The sequence below is a fragment of the Diceros bicornis genome, chromosome 1 (assembly GCF_020826845.1).
Source record: "Diceros bicornis minor isolate mBicDic1 chromosome 1, mDicBic1.mat.cur, whole genome shotgun sequence".
In the NCBI taxonomy this organism is placed as follows: Eukaryota; Metazoa; Chordata; class Mammalia; order Perissodactyla; family Rhinocerotidae; genus Diceros; species Diceros bicornis.
In genome coordinates, this window is record NC_080740.1 from 39,756,952 (window position 1) to 39,779,180 (window position 22,229).

Below are 22,229 nucleotides of genomic sequence, written 5' to 3' on the forward strand. Positions count from 1 at the left end.
TTTTCTCATTTAGTAAAACTTTGTCCTCAATTACAAAAATAAAAAGTTGAGTATATATACATCACTTTATTACTATTTATATTTTTTTAAAAAGCATTTACTCTGTATGTTCACTATTTAACATCTCTTGTAAACAAAGAGTAAAAGCAGAAGTTGGTTGGGTTTTTTTCATTTTATGGACAATTATATTGAATAATAACAGTAAGAAAAAAAGAGATAGTGGAAAGAATAATAAACTGAGATTTGTAAAGATTGGCTTCTAGTAACAGTTTTGTTAATTTATATCATCTGGGTAAGTCATCGTTTTCCTTGTTTCAGTTTTTTCATTTGTAAAAATAAGGATCTTAAAATAATCTCCAAGTTTCTCCAGTTTTATAATCCCATGAGTTTTAAACTATCTGAAGCAATTTCACAGAGAAAAATCTAACTGGTATGGGTTTTCAACATATAATTACTTTCACCAAAAAGTTTATTCATTTTTAAAATTGTTTTCTTATTCTTCTGGTCTTTTCTTTCAGACAGTTTATTCATGTTAGATTAATGGAAAGCACTATAACAACAAAAAAAGAATGTCTACAACTACTTCAAACTCAGACATTGATCTAAAAGAAAAATCAAGTTAAAATAATTTAGGACACGTTACAAACTTACCATTTATTTTTGTCTTTTCCACAACTTCTGAATTGTCTGATTTTCTGGAAACCACATTAGCCAACTTTGTAAACATAGGAAGGAAGACTTTTATTATGATTAGATAGCCATGCTTTCCCCAGGAGGTAATCTCAGAAGAAATCTACTCTTGTGGAATTACAAGTTCAAGGAGATCTGGATAATGTTCTGATAAACATCCTCTATATTTCATGTTTTAAGCATGATGCAGCTTTTATGTTTTAGTAATTATTCAGATAATTTCTAATGACAGAATCATAGGTTTGCATAATCTAGAGATAAAGAAAAGATTCCAAAGATTAATCTATTCATTCCCCATCAGGAAAATATTCATATTTGTTCTGCCAGTTACAAATGTATGCAGGCATCAAGGTTGGCTTTTTTCCATCCTGTTCCATGAAGGTTCCAGCACAAAGGTTTAAAGCACTCCTTGGCCACAATAGTCCATTCATCATGCAATTATATGTAGGTGAATATAATTTAATCTCTTAGAATCTGTCCCATCATATCTGGCTCATCCACTATAAACACCTTGAATTTGAGTCAAAATTAGAAAGCCATGAGATTTTCACTTGCAGTGGAAATGTCTTCTCAATAAAAAATACAAATCCATCTGACTTTAGGGGATATTTTTAGGCAAGTTGTTTGTTTTGTTTTATTTTAATATTCATTATTCTTTTAAGAGAGTCCTACTATATTCTCATAATTTTTGTCCATTTTATTCTTTCATTAGTTAGCTTGTTTCTTCCTTGAAATTCCTTCCTACTTACAATTTTCTTCCTAAATATCACCTTAAGAAGGTATAGATGGAGTAAGAGGGTGAGCCAATCCATGTCTGAAAGCCCAGACTCTTTCCATCCATTTGTATCTGGAGGGCAAACCTCCCTTCAGGGCAAAGGCACTGACGTTGAGTGAGACCTTAACACCTTTCGACTCACTTCCACTGGCATGACTACGCTTGCCATCACTGCTGGTACCAAGGCCAGCAGGGCTTATTTTTAAGCCTGAGGTTGAAAGGAGCCCCTGCTAACTTCTAAAAGTATGGGGCAGATATGTTATCGACATTCTGAGGGACACTGTTGAAGAAAGCAATACTGTACATGGTAAATAGGTACTTAGCTTAGCCTACATATTTATCTGGCCAATAGCATTGTTTAAAAGTGGGAACATAAAGGGCTGGCCCGTGGCCTAGTGGTTAAAGTTCAGTGTGCTCCACTCTGGCTGCTTGGGTTCACAGGTTCAGATCCCAGGTGTGGACCTACACCACTGGTTAGCCATTCTGTGGTGGTGACCCATATACAAAATAGAGGAAGATTGGCACAGATGTTAGCTCAGGGTTAATCTTTCTCAAGCCAAAAAAAAAAAAAGTGGGGACATAAGACAAATAAACAGTACCACTTAATAGGTAAGAATATGAATTTTGACATGTGGCAGGCCTGGTTTCAAATAAAGACTGCCACTTTCTGAATTTGGACAAGACACTAAATATCTGTAAGCCTTGTTCCTCATTTATAAAGAGAGTATAACAATTATATCTACTTCATTGGGTATTTGTGAAGGATAAATCAGATAATGTATATATAATGTTTAAAATAATATTTAGCGGGGCTGGTCCCGTGGTGTAGCGGTTAAGTGCTTGCGCTCCGCTGCTGGCAGCCCAGGTTTGGATCCCGGGTATGCACCGATGCACCGCTTGTCAAGGCATGCTGTGGTAGTGTTCCACATAAAGTGGAGGAAGATCTCCACTTTATGTTAGCTGTTACGTTAGCTCACGGCCAGTCTTTCTCAGCAAAAAGAGGAGGATTGGCGTGGATGTTAGCTCAGGGCTGATCTTCCTCACAAAAAAAAAAAAAAAGAATAGTATTTAGCATAACTTCTCTGTAAATGGTAGCTATTATTATTATTATTATTAACAGGTATATTATAGAGTTCATGGAGTCAGAGATCATATCTCTAGTAGTAAACATAGCCTAATACATAGTATGTGCTCCATAAATATATATTTAATTGAATTGAACTATATTCTAATCATTATTTCTTAAATTATTATTATGGAAATTCCACTCCATATTCGAAATAACAAACTTACAAATGAGTCTTTCGTGTCCAATATATGAATAAATTGTAGACTACTTATGTTATTTTCACATTTTCTTAATATTTTGATAGAATATCAATATTAAAAAGTAGCACAGATATCAATATATGCATAAGAAGTTCCTTCAGTCACACACAGGTTTTATTTTAAGACGAATGAATGGTACAGAGAATATAAATTAGATGTTCCATTTTAGGAAGATACAATAGTATTAAAAAGCAAGAAACTAAGAACAGATAAAAAGAAATACTTCTCTGCATAAAGCTGAGTTAACCCATGGAACTAGTTTCCAAAGGAAATTATTGAAGCACATAGTTTAGTATGATTCCAAAAAGGATTAGGCCTAACGAAGCAAAACTTTGAAAGTGTCTTGCAAATTTATGCCTACAGCTTTTCAAAGGAAAATGAGATTTGCCCATGGAAGTGTGCACTCTGGCATGCAGAGAAACCAGAGATAAAAAAATTATGGGTCCATCTCAAGAGTTGATTTTGTTTTTGTAAATTGGCTTCAATTAGTTAAATATTCTAAATCTGGTACTGAAAACAGACTGAGCATTTATAGATAGATATAGAGAATTGTCATCAGTTTATAATCAAAGAACCAGAAATTTCAAATAACTATGATGAATTCTAATCTCTTCTGGAAAGAAAGATTTAAAAAATGGCAAGCAAATAAGTCAATGACTGTGTATTGTACACAAAGGAACATTCAAGTCAAAGCAGTCGGCCCAGTGCCCAGCATCTTCTATAGGATAACAGGCTCCACACCGATAGTTGATATCCCTGACCTCAGTGGGAAAAATGGCATTTTGGGTGGTTACTATGTGCTGGACATTGTATTATGCACTTTACATAAATAATCTTATTAATCTTTACAGCCTGAAAAGGCAGCCGATAGATCTTTTCTATGTTTATATTTATGTTTTTTAATCGGATGAAGAAGCTAAGTCAAATTATTTAATCTCACACAGCTGGTAGAGAAAAAGCCAGAATAAAACTGAGTGGTCTGATCTCAGACTATACATTTTATGATTCTGAGATCCTATATGAGAAATCATCAAAGGAAGATTATCTTTTGGTATAGTCAATGTTAATTACTTCCTTTTACATTATTTTTGAGAGAGTATGAATCCTATTATGGATTGTAAGTTAACTAATATACAAACTTTCTAAGTACATGTGAGTTTAACAGATAATGAGCACAGAAGTCTTATCATCTGTGTACCTGAACATAAGACTGTTTGGGAGTAAGGATCTGAATCACATGAGCACATCGCCCATTTTCCTGCCAGTATGTAATTTCATGTTCCCCAGCACCGATAGAACAGTAAAGGTCAGGAAATGACCTGAGAGTGTGGACCTTGAGATTTTTGTCCCCGGTGATCAACTTATTTGTTGTTGTTGTTAAATTTTCAGAAGGAAAATAAAATATTCTTTGCCAAGGCTATCTCCTCTCTCACGTCATTGTGAAGCTTTCATCTACACAAGGGAATCAAATGGAAAGTTAGTTTAATAACTACAAGAGTACCTGCCTTTCACTGGGCACTCGCTACGTGCCAGGTGCTTTGTGTACAGGATCTCAGATCCTCATAATAACTTTAAGTATGTATTTTAACATCCTCATTTTGTAAATGTGGAAATATTTTAAGTAATTTACCTAAATACATACAGCCAGGGGTGTCTGGGCTGAAAATCAAACCAGGTCTGTGGGACTTAAAAACCAAATGTCTACCATTATCCCAAACTGCTTCTTAAGTACCATTGACAGTTGATTTTCTGCTTCTAAACTGACATCGTACATATTTTGGACAAATGGAAATAACTATGTTCATCTAAACACAAGAACTAACAGGAATATACCCAGAAGCAAAAGCTTCACAAAGTCCAACCAATGTTATTACTATCATCATTAAAGCTTAATAAAATATTATTAAACATTGATCTTAAGTATTAGTATAATATAAGCATAACTTACACCTTGCTTCAAGATTGCAAGGTGAGTTTACATCAAGTGTTCCCATTAGTCCAGCGACAGCCACAAGGCAGGAAACAAATACCACTATCTTACAGTGAAGTCCTCAAAATAATTAGGAATTCATATATGATCACACCAAGTTAGTTTGGGAGCAGAGCCCAAACATAAGCTTGGATATTCTGATTTCAAATTCAATGTTGAATTAACCCAGCTTTGTGATTCTTTTTTTTTTTTTTTGTGAGGAAGACTAGCCCTGAGGCAACATCTGATGCCAATCCTCCTCTTTTTGCTGAGGAAGATTGGCTCTGGGTTAACATCTGTGCCCATCTTCCTCTACTTTATATGGGACCGCCACAGCATGGCTTGACAAGCGGTGCATCAGTGCACGCCTGGGATCCGAACCCACGAACCCCGGGCTGCCAAAGCAGAGCAGGCGCACTTAAGTGCTACGCCACCAGGCCAGGCCCTGTGATTCTTTAGTAAAATAGGTTAATAAAACTTGAGGCAACATTAGTGGACAGTTTAAGCATGGGATTTAGATCTAATTGATCTGAGTTCTAGCTTTGGCTCTGCTATTTGCTAACTGTGTGAACATGAGAAAATCATTTTATCTCTCTGAGACTGCTTCCTCATTTGTAAATTGGAAGTTAATCACAACTATGAAATAGAACTGTTTTGAGGACTAATTGCAAGATGTCCCCAAATGGGTTTTGGCAATACATAAATATTTCATCGATAGTTTCTCTAATCCCAAATTTAGAACGAACTTTTTTTGTAGAAAGTAAACAAATGTTTTCTACAATTTAGGTTAATATCAGGTGCAAGATACAAAAAAATTAGCCTTCTAATATACTAATTATATCTTAAATCTTATAATTTTTTCACTATTGTATTAGTTTTAAATCTCCCCACTGGCTTTCATCAACTTTAATTAATTGAAATCCTTTCCTCTCTAGTTGTTATCACTAGAAACACAAGATATTGTTTCAAAGCCAATGTTCTTTATTCTTTAGATTTGACCAAGAGTCAAGCTTCTGTCTGGATTCAGAATACAGCAGAACCGTTTTTCAGATGGTGCTCACACCACAGCTTCTATGGCTACATATTTACTCTATTGTGCTGACAAGAGTGGAAAATAGATTTTAATCATAGAGTTTAATAGATACGACATTGAGGTTACATGGAAAGTAGATTTATATAGTAACTAAGGGTTATTTAGTTTCAGCCTTCTGACACATAATCAAGCAGGAAGAGGCCTACAACCACAGATTATCCTGACTTTCCCTCTTGTATTTTCACTAATCTTTGTCCCAGATCCACCAGTTCATCATGGCATGCCCAGGAAGCACAATTCTGACATGTCACTTTCCTGTGTAAAAACCTTCAGGGTCTCCCCATTTCCATTAGAAGAAAAACAGTCCAAATTCTTTAGCACAACGAGTAAAGTCCCTTATGACCTGACCCTAAAGCACCCTTTTCTCTCACCATTGTCAATTATACAACTTAGAATGAGGCCAAATTTGAATGTCTGTGTGGCCAGAGCTTGCCCAGGATTTGCTCTTCTTTACTTACATTCCTATCTGATAAACTCCTCTCTGCTTATATATTAGAATTCTTTCTAACCTTCTAGGCAGAACTTACTAAAGTATCACTTTGTTCAACGACAGTCCACTGACAGGAATGTCTCCCTTCTCAGAATACCAGTGATACTTCATGTGTAATATTTATCTCATTGTACCTGGATTGTAGCTATATATGAGCAGCCTCATACTCTCTTCTAGATATCTCTGTCTACAGCTCCCTCGATGCCAAATATAGTACCCGACCCATGGCAATTATTTAATAACTGTTAAATCATTATCCAGTTATCCAGGCTATAAAAAAGAAAAATCCCTAGGATAGGAAGACAGCTATAATTACCTCTTCCAGAGAGCAAACACCGGTTGCCATTACAAAAGAATAGAAAAAACAAGCAGCAGCTTTTGTTCTTTATGGTCTTTAGATTTATTCAGCCACTTGAACACAAACGCTTCTTCCAACAGTGGCTTGATATATCCCAGAGCCAGAGTAGCATCCGCTGGTTGCAGTGGAGTTACACTTTTCTAACCCACTCTTTCTATCTTCCCATGCATGCTGCATTCACGTTCAACAACATTCTTGTCAGCAAAGACCCTCAATGAATGGGCTGCAATATGTTGAAGCTGAATCCCATTCATCCTGTATTTTTTTCAATTCTTCATCTTGCTCAAAGAAAATTCAGTGGAAGAGATGTTGCTTATACTTTTGAGGGTAGCAATGCATCACTCTTGTAGCAAATAATAGCATAATAGCAAATTGCTGTTATGTCACTTGGAAGGAAATCTGGGGTTGCTAGCTGACGAGTATGATTTGCCTTTCGGTAATTTTTGTTTGTTTGTTTTTATACATCTATATGGTAGCTTAACTTTGCATTGTGAATTCCTGAAAAACATTTGAGACAATTGTAGTTAAAAGATCAATTATAGGGGGCAATGACATGGTAGCAAAAAGCACCCCTATGTCATTTAACCAACCTGAACTTTAGACTATAAAACAAGGGACTTTCCTTAGATTATCTCTTAAGTCTTTACATTTAAACAAAGTCTCTGATAATGACTTCTATATCCATATCACAACATATTATTACTCAATTAGGAATAAATAAAAATTACAATGATGGCTTCAAGAATTTCTGTTACCTACCAGGGACTATTAAAAGAGCTTTTTTTTTGTGTGTTCACTCAGGTAATCCTCACAATAACCCTATGAGGTAAATCCATCATTATCCCATTTTACAGAGTAGGAAACCGAAGCCCAGTCTCATTTATCCAGGTTCCCATTTGGGTGAATGTTAGAATGCCTAGTTTTGCTCCAGAGTAAGAAGTGCTCCAAAGCTTTGTTACTCAAAGTGTGGTCCATAACCCAGCAGCATCAGTATCTCCTAGAAGCTTGTTAGAATGAAAGATCGCAGCCTCTGCCCCCCTAGACCTTCTCCCTGGATGATAAGTCTGAGAAGCACTCATCTAAAGCACCGTACTCCGTTGCCCTGCCCCTCTATGCTACACTGCCTTCTAACTTAATAGCATTCAAAGAATACGCACCAGAAATAACATTTGGTGTTTTATAGTTACCTTGAAATTATGTGTTCTTCTGAACTCATAATAACTCTTTTCTACTGCATTAACTAATGAAGACAAAATAATGATGAAAGTAATTTTCTAACTCTAGTCAGTGATAGTTGTAGAGTGCTATTTTTCAGTTTTGTTTTGATTAGAGCCAGCGTCAGTAATTCAAATTAAAAATCGAGATTCCAATGAACCCTCTCCACTTATTGATATAAACCATCATAATATTTTCTGCATGAGTCAACTCAAAGAAAGCATACATTGTTTTTCATGAGATAGAATGCATTTTAAACCAGGAATAAGGAAAAATAGTTTTTTCCTTTACTTTTCTGTATTTGCATTAAAATATTATATATGTCTCCTTTTAAAGAAATATTGAAAACAAAATGCACACACACAATATGCTGCTGTTAAACAACTACTAAAAACTATATTTAGTATATGATCCCACTTCTTCAAAAATACTGCTACCCTTGCAAAAAATCTCATGATTTATTTCACTAAAGGGAATCGGATTTTGATCACAAGTGTATTTCTTCAAACCTATCATCACTTGTTGAGTAGCAAGTTAAGATAAACTTACCAATAGTTGGCCAGAAATATCTCCATATATAAGGAGATTCGTATACTAGATTTTATTAAATTTCTTTGAGAACTTAAAATTAATGTGTATATTTGGTATCTTTAAAAAGAGGATCATATTAATCAATGCAGGCCTATCTCTAAAATAGCTGCTCTGTGAAGTATTCAAGTCCAACTAAATCTTTCACAAGATATTTTAATTTCTAATTATACATTGTAAAAATTATTTTCTAATTAGGTAACTTGTACTGAAATTCTCAGTTTAAATTCATCTCTGTCAAATATTCTAGAATAAAATTATTCATAACTTCAATGCATCTATTTATATCTGCCTTCATATGATTATCACTATGTACAATATTTATAGTTACATAATTTTTCATTGTCTCAAAAATAGTTTATACTGTTCAGTATTTTCCAGAGGAAATATGTCTAATGAACAAATTAGATGAAGCATAATTTTTTTTTACTGAAAATTGCTAATAGCTTTGAATTAACTACTTTAACCAATCTGAAAGATATAGAACTCTATTTTGGAAGAGAGAGTTATCCAAGACCAGGATATAAAAAAATGATCTATTCAAATGTCCAGAGGTCACAAGCCTGAGCAATATCTTTAAATATCTTTGATGTGTTTTGATGATCTTGTGTATTTCATCATGGAAGCTACACAGATGGATGGGAAGAATAAAGTCTAAATTCCTAAATATAAAGTACTCAAAAGATAAAAAGAGTATCCTATTGAGCCTTAAAAGGAGAATGAGTTTCAACTTTATTATTTTTTTTAAAGATATTATCGACTGAATGAGTGGGGCATTAATCGTCTGGTGAAAGGGAAAGCATGTTACCATTACTTTTAGCCATTAACTTGGGTGGCCTTCCCCTCTGTTTCTTACTGAAGTTCTCTATCTCTAAATCTCCTTATCTGAAAAACAATATTGACACAACTTAATTTTATCCCCTAAAACAACTATGGATTTTTGAAGGACCCCAGGCTTGTGAAATGGATGATCATTAATACGGATAAGTTTAAAATTAAAAAATAAGATGAACAACCCAATTTAAAAAATGAGTTAAGGATATGAATAGGCAACACACACACTCACACACCCTTACACATGCCTTAAAATAACCAACACAATTATTTAAGGAAAAGCACATAAAAATTTTGTGATGTCAATTTTTGTCTCTCAGTTTAGAAAAAGTTAGAAAATTTAAAATAGACAATGTTGCAAGTACGAGTGGAAAGAATTTTCATACAGTTTTGGGAAGTATAAATTGGTACTGTCTTTTTGGAAGACATTTTGGTAGTATCTAGTAAAATTTTAAATGTACATATCCTTTGAACCAGCAATTTCACTTCCAAAAATCCATTCTCTAAAATACTGACAAATATGTGCAATGTTATATGTACAAATCATTGATGCTTGTAAGTAATATCAAAAAACTGGAATGAATGAGATAAATCTATGTGCAATGATGTATGAAAAAGTATCTAAGACATTTCATTAAACAGAAACAGCCATCAAATAGAATGATTCCATTGCTACTCTAAAATGTTATTATGCGGCTTTATGTACTTAAATCTCTCTACTTAAATCTCTCTTTATATATACTTGATTATGCTTATAAAAATTCTTGAAACAAACACAAAAAAATTTAAAAGTGCTTACATCTGGAGAGTGGAGCTGCTGGGGTCATACAGGAGGGGAATTTTTTTCTTACCCTATACATTTTTATTGCTTAATTAGTATTATATTTTGAGACAAGCATGCTTTTGGGGTGTAAAAAAACATGATAAAGTAATGATAAATTGCAAAAAAGTCATGTCCATACATAAACTCTATCCCTGTCTCTCTGACTAAATTCTTCAGTGATACTGCAGTGCCATTAAGATAAAAACCTTGGAAATCAGTAAGAAAAGATGAATAATTCAATAGAAACCAAAGGGGACAATGGATAGGAATAGACATAAATGGATAATAATGGCAGTACATAAATAAAATAAAAAATGGCTAATAAAGGCAAATATATTTTCAATCACTTTCATATCTCAAAAATAAAATGAAACTAAACAACAGCAGCAAGCCTCTGCGTGGTCTAAGAGGCATATTTTCACAGCCACTTGTGCATTACCTCTGTCACTGATGCATCAAACTTCATTGCAACTGGTTATTTATTTGTCTTCTTGCCCCTGCATTATGGATTCTTTGAGGTCATAGACCATAATTTTATTTTACTTTTTCAGCCCTGGTACCTCCTATGGATACCTGGCACACAGTTGAATAGTTAAATTATGTTGAATCAATGAATGAGTGGCATGTTTACAAATTGCATAGAACAAATAGCAAAAAGGAAAGGCACATTTCTTTTAGAGAATGTTATTGAGAGAAAAAAAAGCCATAGTTATTTCAAATTCTGATGTACTTTATGCTTTAGGAAGCCAAAAGTTATTGATCCTTTCTCAGTGTTCCAAGAGTTCTTATATTATATATGTGGTAATTAAATAATTGTATTATGATGTGCACCTTTTTCTCTATTAGGTTGTGAGGTTATTAAAGGATAGACATTACTTATTTCCATATCCCTAGTGCCTAGTAATATAACCACCAAATAACAGACATTCATTTATATTTAAGTTGAAATGAATTGTACAAAAGCTCTTCTAAATTAAAGGAGGATAGCAAACTTAAATATTTTTTTAAATTAAATGTTTTTTTAACTCAATGGATCAATAGTATATTAACTTTAGATCAATGTTATGATACAGAACAGTCATATGTGTTATGTGTATGTGTATTTATAGTACTTTAAGGTAGTATTGTACTTAACGTATGGTACTGAAGGTACGTTAATTATATATTCAATCTGCTATATTTCATATAATAAATGTATATAACCCTGTTTTATGTAACTTAGAGCACAATTCTACTTTTGTAACGACTAGAAGTTTATAGCTGCTGGGTCTTTAATAATGTAACATAATGTTGGTGAGAACTATAATTTATATGATGACAAATTCTTAATATCATAAACTTCAATTTTAGTATTGCTCTGCGGAACAGCAAGTTCTTTTGCCAATTCATTTCATAATTTGGTTTCAAGAAATATATCAAACTAAAAAAAGAGTGTTAGTGGACCCAGCAATAATAAGAAATATTTATGTAGCTATTATTAGGGGCCAGGTTTTCTTCTACACACTTGACACCTGATTATACCATCTCCGTTTTACAAATGCAGAAACGGAGTCACAAAGAGGTTTATTAACTAGCCAAACTTCACAGATCTAGTAATGGCAGCATCAAATTTGAATCCACGCAGTTTGGTTCTGGAGACTGGGCTCTTAATCATAGCACAAGATTTTCTTCTTAAAAACCTAAATAGCAAAGAATTCTTATGATGGCAGGAACATGTGGGCATTATACTAAGTTTGCTTATATATTCTAAGTTTGCTACATTAGATGTGTCATTTCATGTCTATATATATGTGTGTATGTAATGTATGTATATCGGTGGGGTTAGTATTTCACTATATGTATATAAAACACACACACACACACATACACACAGCATGTTGTGAGAGAGAGAAAGAGAGAGGAGAGAAGGGAGGGAGGAGAGGAAAGGAGGGGAGAGGAAGAGAAGAGAAGGAAGGAAAGGCAAGGGAAGGCAAATGAGGGGAAGGGCAGGGCTGACTTGTAGTATGACATTGTACTTGAGGAGAGGTATCAGGTTGTTCCAGAGCATCATCATCACAGATCACCCATCCCTCCTTTTTTTTTTTTTTTTTGCTGCATATTAAAATCAAGACAGCATGCTAGCTTACAGAGGGCAATAAATGTGCCTACTACTTCCTTGCTATTTGGTCATTGGCATCACCTGCGAGCTTGTTAGCAACGCAGAATCTCAGGTACCACCCTAACCAACTGAACCAGAATTTATTCAAACAAGACCCTAGTGTTGGGAGACATTTCTCCATGAGTATCTCATGCTTCATGTCTTCTGAGCAGAGGCGTCGATAGCTTTTGTTTTTAAGGATACTTGTATAGCAAACAGTCTTGCAGGACCAAGAGGGTATCTCTCTCCACAGCAGAGGGGGTAAATATGTTTGCTGTTGAGGATAATAAAGATAATGTCTCTCTCTGGGGTAAAGGTAGAGCAGGTTTGTTTGCAGCTCTTCCAAAAATAAAAGTTTCCTACATTCAAGGTTCCTCAGCAGTGAGGCAAACCCATAGCATGGCAGCCTCTCCATGGGCCACTCTGCATTGCCCCATGGGATTTGAGGAAACCAGTGTGAACATAAACTCATGCTGCCTGCTGCGCCATGAGTAATAAATTCTTTGTCTCTGGAGCACAGCCTCACTTCTTCTGCCAGTATAAATGAAACTGTGGGAGTCTAACTTATTTGCTTGAAGGTCGGTAAAATCTCAGACTCACAGCTGTTGACACCCAGATGTTTGTATGCACATTAAAGTTTGACAAGCACTCTGGCTACTTCATTTCAAATTAGCAGATAGCCAAGCCTGAGGGAGACACACAAATGCAAACCCATACAGGCATTGTTTAGAAGAAGGGTTCTGCAAATAAATAAATGAGGTAGTGACAGAGTTGGATAGCACAGCATCTTCAAGTCAGTTCTTTCAGAAAAAAAAAATGATTTTTTGGGGGGAAAAAAAGAGAAAGCTCTCACTTCAATTTTGCCAACACAAGCATAAATTCACAATTTAAAAAATATATGACCCATAATTTCCTGGATTCCGATACTTGGCATGTGGACTGAAGTTGGAGTTGTGCATTAAGAGATTCCATTCATGTATTGCATCCACTCCCCATCCACCAGAATAAACAACAATAGCCTTGTACATTTATCTTCTGTACAATCTCCCGGTAAAGAAAGACTTGGACACTGAAGGAAACATGCAAAAGAAAAAATATTTTCGGACCCAGTTATTTAATCTTGCAGCAAAACCCTATATTGCCATGTATGTGGTTGTGTGAGAGAAGAATCAGGTGTCGAAATGCAATATGATATTGTGACCCAAGAACAACTGTTTGATGAAGATATTCACACAAGTCTCAAGCTGTTCCTCCATCACCAAGCTTTAGCTTTATAATCACAGGCCCATTGGTGTTTTATGGCTATCCTCTTAATTCCACAACTCTCGTGAAAAATGTTTCTTGATTTGTTTCACTTTTCTGGAGTTTGTATACTATAAATACAAATGACATTGATTATAACAAAGACTTCAATAAAAAACATTTTTCCTTAAATTGCATAGATGGCCCTATTTTAGGCTAGTACGGTGGTTCTCAATTTTGGCTGCATGTTAAAAACACCTGAGGAGCATTTTAAAAGTCTGACACCCAGGCCACATCCCAGACCAATTACATCAGAATTTTTTGGATGGGACCCAAGCATGAGTATTTTTTTTAAGTCCCACACTGATTCCAATGTGCAGCTCATTAAAAACTACTGAAATAGGATATAAACAGGAGGGCAAGTATTTTTGTCTGATTTTATTCACTAATATCTTCTATATTCCTACAACAGTGCTTAACGTTCAATAAATATTTGTAGAAATAAATATTATATTTTAAAGATGGATTTATTCCTTTAGAATATTCTGAAGCCTTTAACCCCAACATCAGGAAGTCATATTTTGAGAAAAATGAACAAATACAAATAGAAAATACCCAGGATCAATGTACTAGTAAAAACAAGAGGATTTTATGAAGCTCTGAACTTGGTCAAAATATGTGTCCATTTGTAGATAAAAGTCTGCTACAAAATTAAAGTACAAAACTAGAGGACAAACTTTAATTTAAATCAATTCAATGACTTCAAAGAAAATAAATTCCCTATGCAACTCTGTGAATAACTTTTGATAACCACTACCTCAGTTGGCTCGGGCTGCTGCTACAAAATACACAGACTGGGTGGCTTAAACAACATGCATTTATTTCTCACAGTTCTGGAGGCTGGAAGTCTGAGATCAGAGTGCCAGCATGGTAAGGTTCCGGTGAGAATCATCTTCCTGGTTTACAGATGGCCGTATTTTGCTGTGTCTCCACAGCTCTCTTGTGTCTGTTCTTACAGGGACAGTAATCCCATCAATGAGGGCTGCACCCTCATGACCTAATCACCTCACAAAGGCCCCACGTCCTAACATCATCTCACTGAGGGTTAGGATTTCAACATATGAATTTTGGAGGAACACAAACATTCAGTCTATAAAAACCACCCATTGTAATTAGATAAGGCAAGCTACAGATTTTTGTATTATCCTCTTTTCTTGCCTCCCTTTTTTGCCAGTTATTATGTTAATTTTCTTCTTATTTCTGCTGCTGTGCTATGTTTTTTCTGTGCTTCTATGGTATTTTAAAATCATTTTGGAATCAGATAAGCTATGAATTAATGAACGGAACTGAAAACTGATATGTGGAAAAATTATTTAAATTTGAAGAAAACATTTAAGAAAGAGATTATTGACCTTTGGCCTGTCTTACATTTAGGACTCCCTTTAATGTTACCAAGAATGATTGATTTTCCAAATTTCTTCTTTAGTAGTTTCAAACTAATGGGTTCTTCCTCCCTGCATCCCTTGGGAAAGTGTTTCCCCTTAGATTCCTAGGCCACGGCCAGGGGACCTGAGAAAGATGGACCAATGGAAGGGAGACTAGGAGAGAGATCTTCCCTCAGGGATGCTCTGGAAGGGATGTGTATATGGCTGGGATGTTGGAATATTCGCTTCTGATGTCTCTTTTAAGTCAAAGATGTTGTATTTCTCCTGAGGCCTTCTTCTTTCCCTAGCTTCCACATGGATTTGATTCTTAGTAAAAGAAAGAAAAAGAAACAATAGTCTGAAGGTCTCTTTCTCAAGTGACTGAAGTCAACCTGGCAAGTTTAACAGTTTCTAGATGAATACTTCATTTACCTCAAAAAGCAAGAGTAAAAGGTGCTTGCCCAAGAAAAGGGGCTGAAATTTAATGCTAAATTTCAAATGTACAGTCTTAAATGTTATATTTTCATATTTTATTATATTACATATATATTTTATTTTATAATTTAATGTTTAAAGTGGTGAGAGTTGTTTCAGAAATGCAAACCAGGTGGATTCCAATTATAACCAGGGAGACCACCTGTCCTTATTCTCTCCACTTCCCTTCTCTGAGCCAAATTCTCCCCACTCACAGACCCAGCTCTGACTCAGACTTCAAGATTCTCTTCCAAACAAGGAGTAGGCCCCGAGGTCAGGACACTCTATAACAATAGTGTGGCTGCAGCCCCATGCTAGTTTTGAGCTCAAGTTCTATGGCTGTCTCTCCTTCAAACGCAAGGCCAAGTAACTCTTTCTTGGCTATACAACCACTGCCTAAATTTCCTATCTACATCTCCTCTTAACAGGGGACTGGCACTTTGCCATGTTCCTGCAGGTCCTCCCATGCCTGGAACCCTCTCCATGGATTGGAGGCCCCTCCCCAAGCTCAGACATCCTGACTGATCTGCTTGCCAGGTTCATCTCATGAAGTTTTCAAATGTATCATTTATGAATTTTCAAGAAAAGTATTCAGATGCACTATAATTGCATCTTTATTTGCCTTTTCCCATTTTGTTGTGTCACAAAATACTGAGTTACTAAGTTTTTGGTGAATTAAGATATCAATTATTTAAACTCAATCAGTTCAAGGTTTCTCCCTCCCTGCCTTCTCCCTAGGAGGATATTTAAATTTCAGAGACCATGCACTGACATGGATTGTGGTGGCAAGGATTTGGGAAGCGGGGGGAGAATTCTTATGTTATGCTATTTTAAAGAGTTATTGACAGGATTAAATGAGATAAAGTATGCAAAACACTAGCATCTTGTCTGATGTATGAGAGATGCTACTCAAAGAGAAAATTCTTATCTTTTTCTTAACTCCAGCTGTTATTAATATTTAGAAAAAACCTTTTAAAAAAATTTCCTGTCTATATTCCTGATTCCACACATAATTGGGTAGCCCCACCATTATTTTCCACCTCTCTGGAAGTATTCAAAATGAATCTTTTGCCATTCCTTTCTGGCCTTTTCTCATTCCTCCTGAGAGGAGGGACTTCCCTGACCAAGAGGACTGGAAGGAGCCTCACTTCCATTAATGTGCAGTTGTGGGTCAGGCAGGGTGACCGAGACGGAGGTGATTTCTTGGAGGAGGCTACCCCCTTGGGTTTCTGTCCCCTCTCCCACTGCTTACCTCATGGGTTACAGTCAGGACACCTCTGCTTTCCCACTCCTCCTTGTAACCAGGCAAGTTCTCCCTCTCTCAGAGGGAATTGCATCCTTCTGAAAAGGTAAGATCAATTCAAGGTGGAAGATGGTTCAAACAGCATTATCCAATCCATCTTTACCAGTAATAATTATGATATATTTGAACCCTAGATCTAAATAGGCTCTTTCTTCTATTCAAGAGATATGATTTATTATCATTCCAAATCCTCTACCTCATTATGAGTTTATTATTGTTGTTGTTGTTACTAATATTGTATCCTTATGATAGTCCAGGAAACGAATTACTTACTAAAAAATTAGAAGGGAAAGCAGAAAGAGAAAAGGCTATAACTGAGAAACACTAAATCATTTTTTTTTCTGCTAAAAGTGCTGAGGGATGCCTTCTGTGAGAAGATGAAGCACATTTTCTAATTCTCTGATGTGACAAAGCTCTAAGATAAGTCAGGCTGTTCCTGTCCAAAATTCCTATAAGGAGAATTTATAGCCTGACTAGTTTATCCTGAGAACAGATTTCAGATAAACTCCCAGGCACAGAGGCAAAAGAGGAGAAAGAAAATGATGGTTGGCAAAATAGATGTCAGAGGCTCACAGAAAGGAACAGAGCTGTCACACTGATGGCGAGAGGAAACCGCAAAGGGTCAGTATGGCCTAGGGATGAGTCTGTGGCCCACAAGGAAAGAATCATACCTTCCAGAGACCAAGAAGGGGGTGATGTTGGCAACTGCACTTGGGAGGAGAAGGAATAGGTTAGAGACTAAATGCTAGGGGAGAACAGCATTGGGGTATAGTGTGTTGGGAAAAGAGCATGGGTATCTAGAGACCTAAAACTCAGACTCATCTTTCACGTTCAGAAGCTCCATCTGTGTGTAAATCACCATTTCTGCATCTTTAAAACATAAGAAGATAGACTGGAATATTTTTCAGGTTTTTTTTTCCAGCTCTGGCATTCTACAATTCTATGAAGGAGCTGGTGCTTTTAAATCTTCTACCTTTGACACTAGGGAGAAGGAGAGCCTTTAAATCTAAATAGTCTACCAGGGTAAAATGAAGTGAGGGCTAAAAGTGTACCAACATGGCTCCTAAAATTCTCTCTCCTTGTGACAAACGATGGCTGTGAACTCAAGTAATCTCTGTGAGTTGGGAAGTATCGAAAAAATGAGGAATGTCCGATAGATCTCTCAAGCCCTGCCCCCAAAAATGAATGAAATAGAACCCCAAGAATGGTTTTATAAAATAATGCAGACTTTTCTTTAAAATATTGTCTATAAAAAGAGAAGCTAGACTTCCATCTAGAGGACAGTGGAAAAGGGGGCCTGGAAGATGAAGGTGCCATAATCATCAATTAACACAACAATACTAGTGGGAGTTTGTGTGAGCTCCTGAAGCAACTACGAATAACAGAAAAGCGTTCAGTGGTCAGAGGGAGCCAGGTTGTTTCTGAGGTGAATTTTTAACTCTCTCAGAAGTCTCAGAGTCTGCAAAAACTTTCACCTGATCACACTAGAATAACAAAAAATCTCCCACTCTAACTCAAGTTTCTTCTAGAATATCTGAGAGATGGAACATATTTTCACTTTTTCTAGGGTGCCAAGATTCTTCAATGAAAATATCAAGAGATGCCTATTCAGAAGTTCTGCCAGGAATATTTACAGACTGAGCAGTTTGCCCCTAAAAAAAAAAAAAAAAAAAAAAAAAAAAAAACAACTTCTTGAGAGTTTCTTTGAAATAGCAAAGGAGACTTTTGATTTGGCATGTCCTTGCTTCCTGCATATCCACAGGATTATCTTTAGAACCAAAAGTGATTCTGTGCTAAAATTTGAAAGCTCTCAGTTTAGTGGGCTGAAACTTTTGCTCCTGACTATGAGAGCTCAGAGATAACACTTGCACATTATCTCCATGCTAAAATGCAAGTTCTTGTTTGGTATCTTTCTCTGGCACATACTATTTAATTTCGTAAAACACACATGCACACAAATGAATAAAACCACAAAGTGTAGCGTATCTGCTTCCTTTCTGGGCGTGGATTCCAAGTCTCTCTAGCTAAAAAGCATTCAATTGTTACTTGTTTATGCATGAATTACAAAGCTACACATTGTAATTGCTCAGTAATTAAGTTACAGGGATAGAAGTCTACCTTCAGCCTGGATGAGCTCCTTCACTTGGTTGCAGAAACCCATGTTGCATTATCCCTATTGATGATCAAACAGGGCTCAGGGGGCTATTTATACTCCTTTTTGAATGCATTCCTTGCTCAGAAGTTCCTTTCCTAAAATTTATATAAAAACAGACAGTTATTTTACCTTGATTAAATGTAGAATATTTTTATGGTGATTATTCCTGAGCCCATTGCCAACTTTCACAAACATCGTCATTACCAGAGGTAATTATGTGTGATTTTCTCCTTTAATGAAAGATAAATAATTTGGCAGTCTTGCTTCACATATTTTTCTATTTCAATACAATTCATTGTTTGGTGGGGTGTCCTTTATTTTTGCACTAGTTAGTGTGCAGAATGAAAGAGTTTTCTCTAGATCAATTGTACTGCTTTTTTGTAAGGCACTGCTGTACACACCAGGTTTATAAAAGACCATTAAAGGCTGATATTATATTAGATTCTGCTCATAATGATGTAGCTCTTTGTTTACAACTTAAATAATTCACTGTAGTGGTAGAGCTTCATCAAATTGGGACAAAAGGAATAGAAAGTTCATTTCTGAGAATCTAAATAGAATGGAGAAGATTTGACCAGCTCTAGTTTTCATAGTATTTCTTTGAGTTAATGCAAAAGCCACGTTCCCAGGTATCAATTCGGAAGAGCAATAATTTGTTTTATTATATGAGATGGCATATATATGTGTTGTGTGTGTGTGTGTGTATGTCTGATATTTTAAAGGTAAAGCCCATATAGGAAAAATATAGGAATATACAGTTCCAACTTACTTGATAGTTCCTATCATAAACTCCCAATTACGTCTGGATCCAGATTGGGTTCTCCACACTGAAGAAACATTTGCATTTAGTCTCTGTAGATAGAGTTGAACTAAAAGACAGAAATAAGTCTATCCTCCAATCCATTTCTCTCTATATCAGTGCTGTCCAAAAGAACTTTCTGTGATGATAGAAATATTCTCTATCTGCCCCGTTCAATATGGTAGCTGCTAATCTCATGTGACTATTGAGCACATGATATATAGTTAGTGCTACTAAATAACTGAATTGTTAATATTATTTAATTCTGACTTAAATTAATTTAAATAGCTGTGTGTGGCTAGTGGCTACTACATTGGACAGCATAGCTTTATATTAATCAGTAGGGTAGGAGAAAGTCCATCTGTTTGCCCAACTCCAAGGGGCATCAGCTACCTGTAATTCTCAGTGCATCACTCCTGAAGTTATACATGCACAATCTACAGCCTTACATGCTGTTCTGTGCAGGAGTTATGTAATTGAAGGGAAAGGGGAAGATGTCTCATTTTCCTTCTCCATCAGGAAATCAGGACCCAATTAATTTGACTGACAGCCAACACCTCAGGAAATATTTAAACCTTCCCACTCCATTCCACTATGAAACTCAATTGGAGTTTGGAACTACATTTGGAACCCTCCACTATTACTACATCCTCTCCTTATACCACCTCCTCCTTTAAGTATGTGTAGTTAAATTGCAGTTTGACTATAGTTTGGTTTCTAAGAGTAGGGGGGAGGTAAGAGTGCTTCCATAACAATCTGTTCTATATCAAAGGCAGAGAGAGATTTTCAAAATGCAAACCATACTCATAACCAACTTTATAAACAAATCTCTACTTAGACACTGAACAGGCATATCAGAATGTCTATTCTGACATGATAAAGTGCCCAAAATACAATATGATGGAATACTTAATTTCTCCTCACATCACTTCTTCTCCCAATCTTCTCCATCTCAGCATGTTTTACCACAATTCACTCAGTTGCAGAGGCCCAAAACAAGGTTCAAGTCTATCTCTCCACCCACATTCTATATCTAATCCATCAGCAAGTCTTATTGGCTCTACCTTCAAGATCTGTCTAGAATCTGATCCTCCTCCACAAACCACTGTCCTCTCTTGCCTGATCTATTACAACAGCCTTCTTACTCTCTGCAGCTATCCTTTTATCCTCCCCTTCTCTCCGTAATCCCTTAACCCCATTCATGGTGGAAAGACATTAATAAATACACCAGGTAAGGCCTCTAGTTCTAAGCCCTGACTACCTTTCTTATCTCATCTCAACACATATCCTATCATGGTGTCTCTTCCATAGCTGTTCCTCAAACACAACAAGCTCATACCTTCCTTGAAGCCTTTCATTTACAGACTGGAATGTTCTTCTCACCTCTTCCCATCTCTAATTCCCTATCTTGGTTTTTTCTGATCACCATCACTGGTCATTCTCTATCTGCTTATTCTACTTAATGTTCCTCATAACACATGTCATTACATGAAATTATATCATTTCATTCTCTGTTTTTCTATTTTTTTCTTGGCTTTTCCTAAGCAAATGTATGTTCCCATGAAATCAGATCTTATATGTCCTATATATGACTTCATCTCAGCACACAGAATGAAGGATGTAAATTATGTTAAAAATTTAATATGTTAACACCTTAAGGGGCAGTTGGGGCGAGTCTTCTATGAATAGAGTCTATCGATCCCAACTGACTCTGTTCGCGGAAGACTCACCCTAAACCGTTCAGAGAAAATTGAGAACAAGGGAGTGCTACAGAGGGATAAGTTTGGGAGGGTCGGGGTGGAGGGGGCCCAGATGGGGACATGTGTGTGCACCTTGATAGCTGTTTCGCGCCGTAGCAATTCGCGCCATAAAATGTAACTGTCTGAATGTTTTGAATTAACCAATCATGTAAAACCGCGCCAACCTTTTCCCGCTTTATGCTCCCAAATCCTATAAAAGAACTTGCCCCCTAAGGCTCGGGGTCGACCCCTCTGTCTCCTGCGAGGGACACGAGTCGACCCGGAGCTCCGTTCAATAAACCTCTTGCGTTTGCATCAAGTTCGGTCTTCTGTGTCTGTGGGCCCGCGTCATCCCGAGACCTGGTGAGTTGGGATTTCCCTCCCCTTCCCCTTGGGAATCCAACATTTGGGGGCTCGTCCGGGATCCACGCGGTAACCCCAGACTCCGAAGACCCCTTGGAGGTAGGCCTGAGTGACTGAGTGTGTGAGTGTGTGCGGCGCCGCAAAGTATTGTTTTATTGTTTTGGTTTCAGTATCGGGCAGCCGCCGCTTCGGGCCGTGAGGACCGAACGGCTGCAGTGGCAGACGTGCTAGGGACTGCAGGCTGCAACCCTGGGGGACGCCCCAAGGGATAAGGGGAGTCAGGAAAGCCTGACCAACCCCCCTTCCAGGTGGGAAAAGGAGCGATACCTTTTCCCGGGGAGGACTCGGAAACCCCTCCCGTCTGAAGCCGCCTTCGGCTGGCTTGTAGAGACGCCTTCCGGGCAGGGTTGTCTGTGTTTTAGTGTGTCT